The 14,014-nt window shown below is 38.8% G+C and overlaps 1 protein-coding gene across 8 annotated transcripts in view; it reads left to right on the plus strand.

The window, feature by feature from the left end:
* The window catches only part of LPP (LIM domain containing preferred translocation partner in lipoma), a 715,716-nt gene that overhangs the window by 155,787 nt on the left and 545,915 nt on the right, over positions 1-14,014 (plus strand). For 7 of the 8 annotated variants that reach the window (XM_071214679.1, XM_004467196.4, XM_071214680.1 and 4 more), the window contains 2 exons: positions 6,911-6,974; positions 13,058-13,094. The exons of the other annotated variant lie outside the window; for it this stretch is intronic. The gene's annotated coding sequence lies outside the window, so the exon portion shown is untranslated. The remainder of the gene's footprint in view (positions 1-6,910; positions 6,975-13,057; positions 13,095-14,014) is intronic. 8 annotated transcript variants of the gene reach the window in all.

Raw genomic sequence — 14,014 nt, forward strand, 5'->3', positions numbered from 1 at the left:
TGTTTCTTGCCTTTACTGTTATTTGTAAACCTTTTTTTTTTTTTTTTTCTTTTTCTTTTTCCCCTCTTTCTTTCTGTCTTCGATGTTGGGTTTACAAATGTCCTGGTAGTGGCTCTGATTAACTCTTCAAAATGTGTTTTTTTCTGCCTTCTAGTCTTAGCCCCCTGAGAATGGGTGCTATCTTAATGCTTGGTAAACCATAGCTGACTGTGTATGCGTTGACTGAATATTGTTTTTACCTAGGGGGTCTCTTCTTCTGAGGGTATTTATCAATTTTTTATCTAGGGATTATCTCCCACTATTGGACTGCTAAATTTCCAAAACACAGAAACTGTAGTGGACCGTCTTTTAATGCAGACTTCATCCCACAAAAGGATATTACACATGTTTCCCTGACAGATGGCCATTTAGCCTCTACTTGAATGTTTCCAGCTCTTTGTGAGGCCATCAGTTCTAATGCTGGGTAGCTTCATGGTGAAAGTTCTCCTTTGTGTTTTTTAGAAACTGAATTTTCCGTACTTTCAACACAGATAGTTCTAGCCTTGTATTAATATATTTTGAAAAAATGCAATATGGCTTATACATGGCAAGCCCTCAGATACTCAAAGATAGCTTTGATTTCCCCATTCCCCATCACACTTTTTCTTGCTAGCTACATCCCAGAACTTAAAAAGATTTGAATCCTCATATTCTTTTTTATTTTTTTTTTTAAAAGATTTATTTATTTATTTACTTCTACCCCCTCCCTCCATTGTCTGCTCTCTGTGTCCATTAGCTGTGTGTTCTTCTATGTCTGCTTGTATTCTCATTAGGCGGCTCTGGGAACCGATCCTGAGACCTTCCAGAGCCAGAGAGAGGTGGCCTCCTCAGCTCCCTGATATGCTGCATCTCTTAATATCTCTCCTCTGTGTCTCTTTTTGGATCCTCATATCCTTTTTCCCTTTTCCAATTTTATATCTCTTTCTGAGATTTTCATCATGCCATCAAACATGATGGACCTCTTTCAACCACACCTCCTTTCTCTGTTGCATACTGGGAACAAGGTAAGTTTGTGCATCTAAAAGCCTTGGTATGAAGTACTGAAAGGGAATTCTAGTACCATAATTTGTTAGGTATAAATTTGATCAGGGTACTTAATCTTTCTAAGTCTCAGTTTCTTCAGATGTAAAATGGATATAATAATGACTTCCAAGAATATCTTTAATGAATAAAGTGTGTAAAATGCTTAGTTCAGTTCCAGAAACATAGTATGTTCTATAAATGTTATTTTCAGCTTGATTACTCCTTTTGTCTTTGATCTATCTGATTATCCCCCCCCCCTTTTTTTTTAAACACACATGTACTTGGTTTTTAGAATTCGTTATTTTAAGAGTTTCCTTCCCTCTCTCCCTCCATCATCTCCCTTTTTCTCTGGATTTTATTCATACCCATAATCATATAAGAATTCTTATTGTCTCTAGATATTTTTTATTTTGTATTTTGTTTCTAGATTTTAACATGGTTTTCTTGACATATTTTTTCTTCTACATGTTCTCAGCTCCTGCCTACATTTCTACTCACATGTTCAGCATTTGTTTTTCTTTCTGTGAAAAACATTTCATCACCCTTCTAATGGGTTAATCATGACTGGATCATTGAGGGTTGCTTAACTACTCACTGAACTCCTCACATAAATAATCACTCAGTAGCTTTTAGAATCATTTACTTGTACAATAAATTTTTTATTAAATGTTTGTTTACTAAATACTTCTTATATGACATGCATTTTTTCGTTTATTCATTCAATAGACATATGCTTGAGTACCCACTAAGGACTAGATGTTGGACTTGGGGGTAACATTCAAGAAACTGAGTTAAATAAGATGCTTCTCCTCAAGGTGCACAATCCACTAACAGCTATAAAATTGTGTGACAGTTTTGTTATTTAGATATGAAAGCAGGTATTTTAGTAGGCACGAGAAAGTTTGCTTAAATCAAACCTTTCTGGACCAGGAAAGCAGGGGAATCACGTACAGTTTGAACAGGGATTCAGAGCAGGGGAAACACTTAATGTTTGAACAGGGGCTCATAATCTAGAAGAAAGATGAGACTTTTACTTGACTTTCATTATATTTGGTATAAAACTGTTTTGTGAAACCAGCCTCTAGTTCCCATGTGCAACTCTTGAACCAACCCGTGACAACCCCTCCTCCCCACCATCAGTTACTTGCCTGTAACATTTTCCATTCCAGTTTAGGGGTCACAGAACCAGCAGAAAAACTGAAAGGTAGGTGTGATATTAAGAGACTCACTTTGAGGACCTAATTACTACTTGGATGCAGCTGCTTCTATAGTCCCATGTAAGAATAGTGACATAAATACATAAAAATAAATTGTATAATGGCAGAACACATTACAAAGTATTTCTGTATTCATCATTTCATTTACTTCTTATAGAACAGCTCTGTGCTTGTGAGTTTCCAAGGTGAATTTCTTAAGCATTATCACTGATAGATATTAGCACAATAATTAGCACTGAATAATAATGTGGGCTTTGCAAATAATTTTTTTCTCTCTTGATTCCAACATGATCATGCTTTCCTCTCTGATTTTATTTAGATCACATGACCAGATCTGCCCGTACCTAGGTGTTTAGGAAAGAGATCGTTTACTCTTCTAAGAGTGCCTCAGCTTCTTCACTTGTCAAGTGGGAATATTGCCATTATTGCTAGCAATAACATGGAAAAATTATACCCCATTGGGTTGTGGTGAAGAAGAAAATCTTTGATATGTATGAAAACACAATTTATATGTTTGTTCACAACTTTAAATATAAAGTATACCTTTTGAGTGGTCAGATTGCCAGGTACTTTAGTCAAAATGAGTTTGGTTTAGTTCTAGTTTCCTCAGACTTTTTCAGGTAGTTTCATGTCTTATTGCCCTCTCTTTTCCACCATTGTTATATATATTTAGTGAGTGCTTGTTGATGGATTTTTTCTTTAAAGATTTATTTTTTATTTATTTCTCTCCCCTTCCCCCCCCCCCCCCAGCCCCCCCATTCTCTGCTCTCTATGTCCATTCATTGTGTGTTCTTCTGTGACCACTTTTATCCTTATCAGCGGCACCGGGAATCTATGTTTCTTTTTGTTGCGTCATCTTGCTGTGTCAGCTCTCCGTGTGTGCAGTGCCATTCCTGGGCAGGTTGCACTTTCTTTCGTGCTGGGCGGCTCTCCTTACAGGGCGTACTCCTTGCGCGTGGGACTTCCCTACGCTGGGGACACCCCTGCGTGGCACGCACACTCCTTGCACACATGAGCACTGCACATGGGCCAGCTCCACACGGGTCAAGGAGTCCCGGGGTTTGAACCGTGGACCTTCCCTGTGGTAGGCGGATGTCCTATCCATTGGGCCAAGTCTGCTTCCCTTTTTTTTTTTTTAATTGCTCTTTTCGGGTCCAGGACTGGAGATTTGTAAGCTAGTTATATTTTGCTTAGGATTGGTAAAGTCTCTAATTTTCTGATTATGAGTTCCATGGATAGAACTTTTAAAAATACCACATTAAGAAGTTAAGCATTACCTTTAGGCCAAAGCAATTTACTTTTAAAAAATATGATTAATTTCAACACAATCAGCCAGGATGTCAAAAGATCTCAGTGCCTCTGATAGATGCTGACAGGTGAGGAAATTAAAATCAGGGAGGGAAGCAATTAAATACTGGCAAACATTACTTTAATGAGACAACCAAATGATTCCTAAGATATGGAATATGTTGTAGTCTTGATAAGTATCTTAGGGTGGTGGGAAAGAGAAAGCATTTAAAAATGTTTTTAATAGAGGATTTGGTGCTGGGAATAGTGGACATTCCATGTCTGTCACCTAATGTGTTTGGCCTAATCTAACATTTCAATTGCTTCTGGGACCGACTTCCTAAAAATGTTTAACATAATAATGTTTAACATTATTATATTATTTAATTTAAACAAATCTTACTGTAAGTAATTCTCTCATCACCACTGCATAAAACATACCAAAACACACAAAATCCAGACAAAATAAATCATGGCTTTTTCACAGTGGTTTTTGGCTAACCATGGGCAAGACCTATGAAAAGAGAAACAGAAAAAGTTTATATTTCATACAACTTCTAATTAAAAAGATTTGGGGGTTGTGGTGCTAAGACCAGAACCCAGGTCTATACTCCAGTGTTGTTTTCAAGATAACACCCCGGATTTAGAACATGTTTACAAAGAGTAAACAATGTACTGGCTTAGGAGCAGTTTTTGCAAGGCTCTTGCCTTATGCTTGTTTGTGCTAGAGAACTTAAACAAAATAAAGTATTATCAATTATCTGGAGCATTGGGTTCAGAAGTCGTAGTGCTTGCTTGGTCAGAATTCTTGTTCGTAATGTTAGGATCATTATCCTAGGCGTATGTTGCTGAAAAATTGCCCTGGAATGTGGTAGCAGATTCAGACTCCCAGGGTTTGTAAAAAACCTCTTGAAACAGGTGTCTCTGCTCTCTGTTTCTCATCTCCCTGCATTCCTTTCTGCTTTTTTTCCTTTATGCCACATCATTTCTATTCCCACTTTCTTTTCCTTACTGATTTCATTTGTTTCTTCTTGTTCTTTCTGTAGAAATGATCAGTACTCCTGTCAGAGTAACAAGTTTTGATGTATCTAGCTTTGGCATATATTCTAATTCATAGGTTGAAGTTTTGTAAGTTAGAGGTTGATTATAAAGGGCTGGTTGGTTGTCTTTGGCTTTAATTGCTTCTGTAGATGAGGCCATTTTTCTTGGGAAAGGATGGGTCATTTGACAAAAAATAGAGACATGCCAAGGACTGGGTCAGCAGTTATAAAATACACAGGGACTGCCAAGGATAATAGGGACTTCATAACCAATCGCCCCACATGTCTTTATTAGCCTAGTGGAAAACCCCATTGCATTATGAAATACCCAGGAGTTTCTGAGGACACGTGGCACTTGAACCAAGTGAAGAGGGGCTGGTGAAGTTAGCTAGAAGGCATCAGCTTTTCTACTTACTGCTTAAGGGGACACTTTTTGATGATGGGTCTTTTACCCTAACTCAGTTGTGCTGACTCCTGTTGTTTCTGTGACTTGTATTTTGACATTTGGCTGAAGGGTGTTGCATCTCTGAAACTGGGGAGAGCTGAGAAAGTGTTCATGATAGTAACTCTGCATCCAGTCCTCTTTTCAGCCCAGCTTAGAAATAAGTCACCTCTGGTGAGACCGCAGATGTGAAATCTTCTCTTTCTCCTTTCACTTGACAGTGAAGCAGAACTCAGAATACTAAATGTCCTTTGGGGCTTTAACCATTGTCTCTACTTCAGTGTTGTTTTCCCTTTCCTGAACTTTTTGTTACCCTCTCAAAATAGTGTATTACCAAATGGGAGTCTGCATTTTATTTTAGAAATGTGCTTACTGGTTTTGGTGTCAAGAATTCAAGGTTTAGGTTTTGATCTGTTCCATATTAGGTGATCTTTGAAGTTTTTTATTTCCTTATCTGTAAAAGTGGGGGAATAAGGTCTCCTTGGGGTTATAGTGGGGATGATTTGAAACAAAATGGCCATGTGATTAGTTTTCTAACTCTAAGATAAAGAATAGAGTTAAAAGATTATTAATGGTTTGATTTTGTGGCAGATAACCAGAATTTCTTGCAGGTCACTCTATCAACCATGCTCTTGTCTTAATCTGATTTGTGTTCTATGTGAAAAAGGGATATTTTAAGGAAGCTTCCCGGAGTTCTTATACTTCCCGATACATCTATCCATTGTATTAAAACAAGTTCTCTTTGTTCTTGCTGTCAGGTTGGAAGCTTCATCTCTCTTAACCTAAGGCATCATTTAGGCACAAACTTTAAAGTGACCCTATATCATTTGCAGGCCTTTCAATTAAGGCAGTGTCTCTTGCTTTTTGAGGCTGAGGGGATACTTGATTTTTTTTTTTTAAGTTTTAAGGACTTGTCTTTCAGAGGAGTTTTTTCTGTTGTTGTTTTGTAGTTAGGCGAAGCCATGTGAGATTCACATAAACATTATGGTGTTTTAAAAGTAGGGGTGTGAATCAAAGAACTGCCCAATCCAGAGGTATTTTCTAGCTTTGTGGCTTTTAATATCATCCTTTGATCACTTAAACATGGACTCCTAAGAAGAAATATTATCAATTCATATACCATGGCTCTGTACATTTGTAAAATGGAATAATATTCCAAAAATGTTTATCTTAGAAGAGCTTTGCCTATGAAGTAGAAATTATCATTTACATATGAGGAAATTAATACTCCAAGAGTTTAAGTAGCTTGCCTAAGGCCACATGGTAAGAGGCAGATCAGTCTCTGGCTCTAAATCCCTTGTGCTTTTTCCACTTCCCTATGTGAATCAAATAACTTCTTTTATTTGTTTTTCCCTCTTCCCTCACGCCTCCTGAATCAAGTCAGTTTGGCCTAGTGTTTTCCCAGCCTGATAAGCTAGGAGAGACTGAGGTATAAAGAAAGACCAGAGGCAGAACCCCTGGTTCCAACTTGGTGCTCTGCCACACATTCTAGTAACTGTGTTGTTTTAGGTGAGTTACTTAACTTTTCTGAACTTGAGTTTCCATTTCTGTAAAACAAGGGCAATAATACACATTTTGTCTGGTGCTTATTAAGGTAAATGTGAGAGACGGTACATAACTTGCTCAGCATATTAGAGCCTCCGTAGGTGTTATCTCCCTTCCCATCCTTCCTGTGCCTCTGAGCTTCCGTTTCCTCACCTCTGAAGGGAAGAGACTCATGCTTGCTCTTCACCAGGCAATTGTGCAGGTGACATGAGAAAATGAATGTGAAAGTGTTTTGAAAAGACGTAGGAAGAAAAAATTATTAATGAATTAATAGAGGTTTAAAACCCAGGAGTAACTTTTGCCTATTTTGTTTACAGACACTGGCATTGCAGTTCGCTTAAGCTTGTGTGTATAGACCACTTCAAGAGCTAGTGATCTGAGGTAAGAAAGCACCAGCATCTAAATGTTTATGAAATGCTGATATGCATTTTAGCCAATAATGTTTAAGGCTGATTTTACAACCAATAGAGGAAATACAATGAACATCATGATGAACAAACCCTGAAAAATGGCCATGGCAGCGTACCCTCCTTTTTGGTCTTCTTGATTTGACTTACCCTCTTAACTCCTAGCCCTTACAGTTAATAGCAAAAGAAAAATTATTTGGGCAACATGGCCATCTCAGATTTAACAGGTATTTGTTAAGTACCCATACTATGCTATGTACTAGGCTATTCATATCGTTGTTTGATTATAATCCCAGATAGGAGATGGCCTGAGCGCTTCTCACCCAGCTCTCTCAGCCTCTGATTCAGACATTGCCAGCTGCCAATCTTACCCGCCCCTGCTGGGGCCAAACAGTAATAGGTCACAAATCACCTCACAAAGATATACACTAAGGCTACAAACAAAATTTCCTTACAACATAGAGAATGAGTTAGAGTCTTCTGAAACCCAGGGCACATGCCGCCGTCCTGGGAGACCAGTGTGGAGAAGGGAGACCTGTGGTATATACTTGCCTTGAGGTTGTCAAGAAAAGGGAGGTCAATAATTTTTAAAAAATGGAATCACAATAGTTTTAAAATTTGAAAAATGGTGAGTTTTCTCCTGCAGCTGACCAGCTGGGATCCCAGTGAGCTCTGCTGTTCTATGTAATCCTTTAGAAGAAGTCTTAGCAAAAAGGAAATGAGGTAGTTAATAAGTTGTTCCCACCTGCATAATAGTAACTTTGTGGAAGATTTGATATCAGCATTTAAAGTACTGAAAAATTTGTTATGCTGAATTTTTGTTCATCTCTTTGGTATGTTAGTTCCATGATCTTTGAACCACAAACATAAGTAGCACAGATCATTAAAAGAACTGAAGTTTGTTGTTACCACCCCATATTTGTAGGAGTTAGTAATTTTAAAATTGAGTGGAAGATACACTTTTAGGTTAATATAGTTTTCAAAGCTAATATTCATGATATGTAAGAGCATATCATCTGCAACTATTGTGGGTGACGTATGGACTGTGAAACTCCTCTATAATTATATCAGACGTAGCAGCCATATTTAGATTTTATTCTCATTCCTACGAAAGAGTTATTTATATATATAAATGCAGTAGCAAAATATATGGAAAGGGTTCCTGCCTATCGTTTTTTCCTTGTCCAGCCCACAAAATACCCCTGCATAAACTCCTTTCTAATGCATTACTTTCATGGATAAATATATCAGAAAATAATTACTGTAGACACACACTACCATGGTTTTTGACAGCTTTGTGAGGCAGAGATTTAACTTGTTTATTTTAGAAACTGCAGTTATCATACTATACTTCCCCCAAATGCCAATTATTAAATATCAGTAGAATAAACTTTAACACATCTGTATGATTCTTTTGCAAGTTCACAATATCTGTAACAAAAATACATTAAACGAAAATTAGTATGGGTTGGGGGAAAAATACACCAAATGTAAGATAAAAACTATAGTAGGTAGAAATTTTTTGACAATACTCTTGCATAGTTTATAACAAATGTTTCACACCAATGCAAAGAGTTGGTGGAGGGGTGATATATGAGAACCCTGCGTGATGTTATGTATGTTTATTTACAAGTTCGCAATCTTTACTATACACTTAGTGTTCATGTGTGTTCATGTATGAATGATATACTTCAATAAAAAAGGAAAGTGGTTAACTGTGCCACCTTTACTTCCCATCTTGAAACTACAAAGAGGAGTTTAAGCAAGCCTTGAAAGGTTATGAAAATTGCTCTAGGTCTATGTCCATGTCTCTGCCTACCTACTTACCTGCCTTCTATCTGTCATTGCTCTACCCATTTAGCATCTATCATTTATCTACCTCTATTACTCTGTCTATCTATTTATCTATCTAGGAGCCTTCATTTATATTTTGGAAATGGGGGCTGGTGGAGACAGACAGAGAGAACTTCTCAATAACTTTGTGGAAGGTGAATCAATAAATATTTTTGGGGCATGCGGTAGAATTTTTAAATAATCTTATGGTAATAATTGGTATCAGTAGCAGCAGAGGAGAAAGAATAACAGTTTAAATAAATAATTAGATTTGACAGTAGATATGTCAACAGGTACCCAATTAATAGGTATAATTATTGTTTTTCTCTGCTTTCAATGTTGGAATACCGATTGTGGTGTGTTCCCTGTCCCATTTCCAAACCAGATCTATTTAAAGCTACACTTCATGGAATCTGAAATCTTATACCCTGTTTACTATTTAGAGCTGATACTTAATGTTCTTTAATAGGCAAGATCTATACTTGACGAAGGACAGGGTGATTCATTGACAGGGATGAGTAATGCCCATTTAATTATCATGGAGTTGTCTATTTTGCAGAGTAAATTGTTTATTATAAGTTGGTGGAAAGAGCTCTGGTCTGCATTAAATCAAATTAATAAGTTATTGTTTATTTGAGTTGGAGGCAGAGGTAATAGTTATAAATGAAATTATTTTCTTAGTTACCTGGATAGATTTTCATTGTTCTGGGGAATAAAGCAATGTGTTACAGAGGAAGAATTGTGAGCCAGAAGGCATGAGAAACTATTTCTATTCCCAGCTCTGTTCTCAACTCACTGTGTCACCTTGGGCAAGCACTTTCCCTTTCTGGGGTCCATTTGGGCATTTTAAAAGAGTTGCACGGTTGATCGTGGCATTACTTTTAGTTAAATGTTCTGCCTTCTGCCGACACTTTTCCAATATCATAGGGAAGTCCTATGACTCTACTGCAGAGTCAGTGTGTGAAAATAGTTATTCTTCTGTTTAGTTTAGTTTTTGATTCTCCTACACATGGGAAGAACAATAAGTGATTTGAATTATATAAACACTATGACTGGGCATTTGTACATTGGTCATCCTCTCGCCTTTAGCAACATTGCTATTTGCAATTTCTGGTTAGAAAGAAAAACAACCTACCTTCTCCCATCTTCCTCTTCTCTGTGGCATTCTTCCATAATCAGCGTTTCATTTTTGGAGGATCTGGTAAACTCATCCACTGTCAACATCGGTGGATTCTTCTGTTGTATGACTTTTACAGGGTGAGTCATTGGACCTGTAAGAAGAGGGCAGAATGTCAAAGCCAGAGGGGACTTTACAAATCAATCTAACCAAATTCTGTCATTTCACAGATGGAAATTTTGGGGTCAAGGAGGGAGTCTAATTTATCTAAGATATTTGTAGCAGATCCTGGACTAGAATTCTTAATTCTGACTCCAGAGTTGTGTTTTCGTTTAAGTAGAGAAATCCCTTTCTATAAACTGTTCTTTGCCTCCATCATACTTAAAGGGCTGTTGTCTTTCAGGCAAAGCTTATCTCAGTGTCAACACAGGGATGTGAGATAGCTTTAAAACATAAGTGGACTCCAGACATCTTCATTAATTCTGTGTGGCAGTGGTACAGAGGGCTCCTACTGGCTGCTCCTCTCTGTATTTATTTGGAGTCAGTGGCCCCCTTTCCAGTCCTTTCTGTTAGAAATATTTGACCCTGATAGAAATTATTCGACCCTGACATAACCACAACCTCTTCCACCTACCTCCTGCCCTTTGCTGATCCAGTGAATTATAGGAAGCTAAGGATGAGCTCCTTGCTGGCTGTTTACTGTAGATAGTTGGGAACATTAATAAAGAGAGGACAGATGAGGGATTAATAAGCCAGAGGACAGGAGAATAATAGCTAACAGAATGAAATCTAGTTCAGGGCCTACAATTCCCAGTTGCTGGGTTATACAAGATTAATAGTAGTGTCTCTCTTTCAGACCTTTCTCACTGTCTTGTTCTCGTGGGACTGGGCTGGGTCTGAGAAGCAGCTGAAATCATCTTTGCCAAAACCAAACTCCTGGGACTTTCAGGTCCAGGGTTGAAACCAGTAATTATCCAAAGAATTAGAAAATACCATAGAGGCCATTGGATCTAAACTCTTATCTTCATAAAGCTAGATTCAGAATGCAAATTATTTTACCGAATCTGAGGTTCAAATCCTGACTCTTAATTTACTGTGACTTTGGTGAGTACATGACCCTCTGGGCCTCAGTTTCTCCGTTTTTAAGGTGGGAGGAGGAATGATATAGATAATGTCAAAGATCCCTTTCAAACTCTGACTTTCCATGAGTCTCTGATTTGCTCGAGGTCCTGTAACAAGATTTCAGCCAAGCTAGGTCTTGAATTCAGAGCCCCTTTTTCTGGCTTGGCGTGCTCCTCATTATAACTTCCTCTGGCCATCTTTCTGAAAAGCACATTTGCATTTCTTAGCCTTGAGGTAGTAAATAAATTTTCTGAGTCAATTGATAGGTCCCTTTCTATTAAAGGACTTGTTTATAACAGTAAGTAGTTCTTAATTTGTGTCCATGTGTTTTTAGAGGTAGGGGCTATGGACTTTTTGGAAAATCAGATGAAAACTATAGAATCTCTACCCTGGAAAATGCATCTCTGCATAGAATGTAGACTATAATTTGAGCAGGTTTGTAGACCCTTTGAAGGCCACTCATGGGTTCTAGGTTAAGGACAAGATTTTTTTTTGTGTGGAAAGTCTGAAATGGCACTTGGATGACATACATTTTCTGATGCTGTTGGAATTGTTCTACTCTAAGTGCCAGCCTCATTTCCAAGTGTGACCCTGAACATTTATGTCTCAAACTGTTGATATGGTATTTTAATATTGAAACTCTTATCTGATTGCATTATTCATTCAGTCACTCTACTGTACGTCTACCAAATTCTAAAATACTAAAATACTAAATTCTAGGCTCTTTAATATGATATTTCACTTAATATTGTAAAATAGAAGATGATTTCCCCCATTATTCTTTTTTTTTTTTTTCCCCTCCCTCCCCTGCCCTGCCGTTTTTGCTCTCTGTGTCCATTTGCTGTGTGATCTTTTGTATCTATTTTTCTTTTTGTCTTCTCTACTCATCTTTCTCCTCTAGGATTCACCGGGATTTGATCCTGGGGAACTTTGATGTGGAAAGAGGTTCCCTGTTACTTGTGCTACCTCAGTTCCTGGTCTCTGCTGTGCTTCATCTTGAGGCTCCCCTTCATCTCTCTTTTGCTGGTCATCATCTTGCTGTGTGACTCATTTGTGCGGGCACTGGCTCACCACGCAGGCACTTGGCTTGCTGCACAGGCACTCGGTTTGCTGTGCAGGCAATCGGCTCACCATGTGGGCACTGGCTCGCTACATAGGCATTGGCTCACCACACAGGCACTTATCTTGCTATGCGGGCACTTGGCTCACTGTGTGGGCACAGACTCGTCCGCCGCACGGGCACTCATGTGGGCACTCAGCTCGCCACGTGAGCATTCACGCGTGCACTCGGCTCAACATGTGAGCACTTGGCTCACCATGTGGGCACTTGCGCGGGTACTTGACTCACTGTGTGGGCACTGGCTCACCACACAGACACTGGCTCGCCACCTGGGCACTCACTCAGGCACTTGGCTTACTGCATGGGCACTCAGCTCACCATGTGGCCACTCACGTGGGCACTTGGCTCACCGCATGGGCACTAGGCTTACCATGCAGGCACCCTTTCTCTTCTTCTTTATCATCAGGAGGCTCCAGGGATTGAACCTGGATCCTCCCATATGGAAGGCGGAGGTCTTATCACTTTTCCCTCCCCCCATTATTCTTATGAGGAAATTAAGCACAGAGAGGTTGGGTAAGTTGCCAAAGCCATACAGCTAATATATAGCAAAGCTTGAATTTAAATCCAGACATACTCCAAAATATGTGACTATCTCCAGAGACCTCACTGAAAAAGAAGAGGGACAATGAAACAAATTTATAAACCATAGAAATATCTGGAAAAAAATGACAAATGGACCCTAGAGGAGTACTGGGCATGTGTACTATGGGAGTTCAGAGAGGGACAAGATCATGCATCCTGAACCATTTACATTATAATTCATTAATTAAGTGCTTATCTGGCACCATAGGGCAAAGATAAAAATTGTTGGACAATTGTATAAAATGCATTGTAAATAACTCATAGTTTTCCTTTTTTTTTTCAGACTTCCATCAAATTAGTGGTGTCTGTCTCTCCATTTGGTAAGTGAGATGAAGAGGACAAAGGGCAGTTAGGTTCACACTACTCTGATTGTGCATGAGTTATCAACTGACTTGGGACTTCAGTGCTCTGGGAAATCTGCATGTTGCTTTCTCCCTGTTATATTGATCGTAGGTCTTTTAACAGAGATGGACTTCTGACCTTGCATAGATCAACACAAATGTGGATGTGAGCAGCTAGGATTTGGTTTCTGCCAAATTCTAATGACTGCCACATGTGTGACCCACTGTGAGTACACATGGGGGTCATGAGAGTAAAAACCCATGCCAGAGATGGAAAAGGTCTTAGAGAGCGTCAGGGGCAACATCTTCCCCTGTTGGAATGGGAATCGGTGGCCCAGATTGGGGTGTGACTTACTAACACTCAAGCCACAGTAAGTTTGTGGCAGAACAAGGACCGCAGTTTGTATGAGCACTCTTCAGGAATAACTACTCCTATTTCCTGTCTTCCAAATGCTTATACTTAAAATACTTAACCTGATAGGCTTGACAGGCACTTATTAGCTGTGTGTCCTGGTTTCTTCGGGTCTCAGTAACATCTTTAAAATGGACGTAATATCCTACTAACAGGACTATTGTGAGGATAAATGAAATATCACTGTGTTGTTCAATATACAGAAATATTATTGCCAATATGATTAATAGTCCTCATCACAGCCAAATGAGACAGGCACTGTTGTCCTGTTTTAACAGCTTCCAGTTCTTAGCTTCAACCTGATACTTTTTAGATCTTTGCTTCTCAAAGTAAGTCCGAGGACTAGCAGCATCAGCATCACCTGGGAGCTTATTTGAAATGCAGATCTCAGGCCACACTCCAGAGCTACTCAATCAGATTCTGTATTTTAACAAGATCCCCAGGTAGTTCATGTGCTCATTAGAGTTTCAGAAGCACTGTTTTTTAG

The sequence above is a fragment of the Dasypus novemcinctus genome, chromosome 4 (assembly GCF_030445035.2).
Source record: "Dasypus novemcinctus isolate mDasNov1 chromosome 4, mDasNov1.1.hap2, whole genome shotgun sequence".
NCBI classification, from domain to species: Eukaryota; Metazoa; Chordata; class Mammalia; order Cingulata; family Dasypodidae; genus Dasypus; species Dasypus novemcinctus.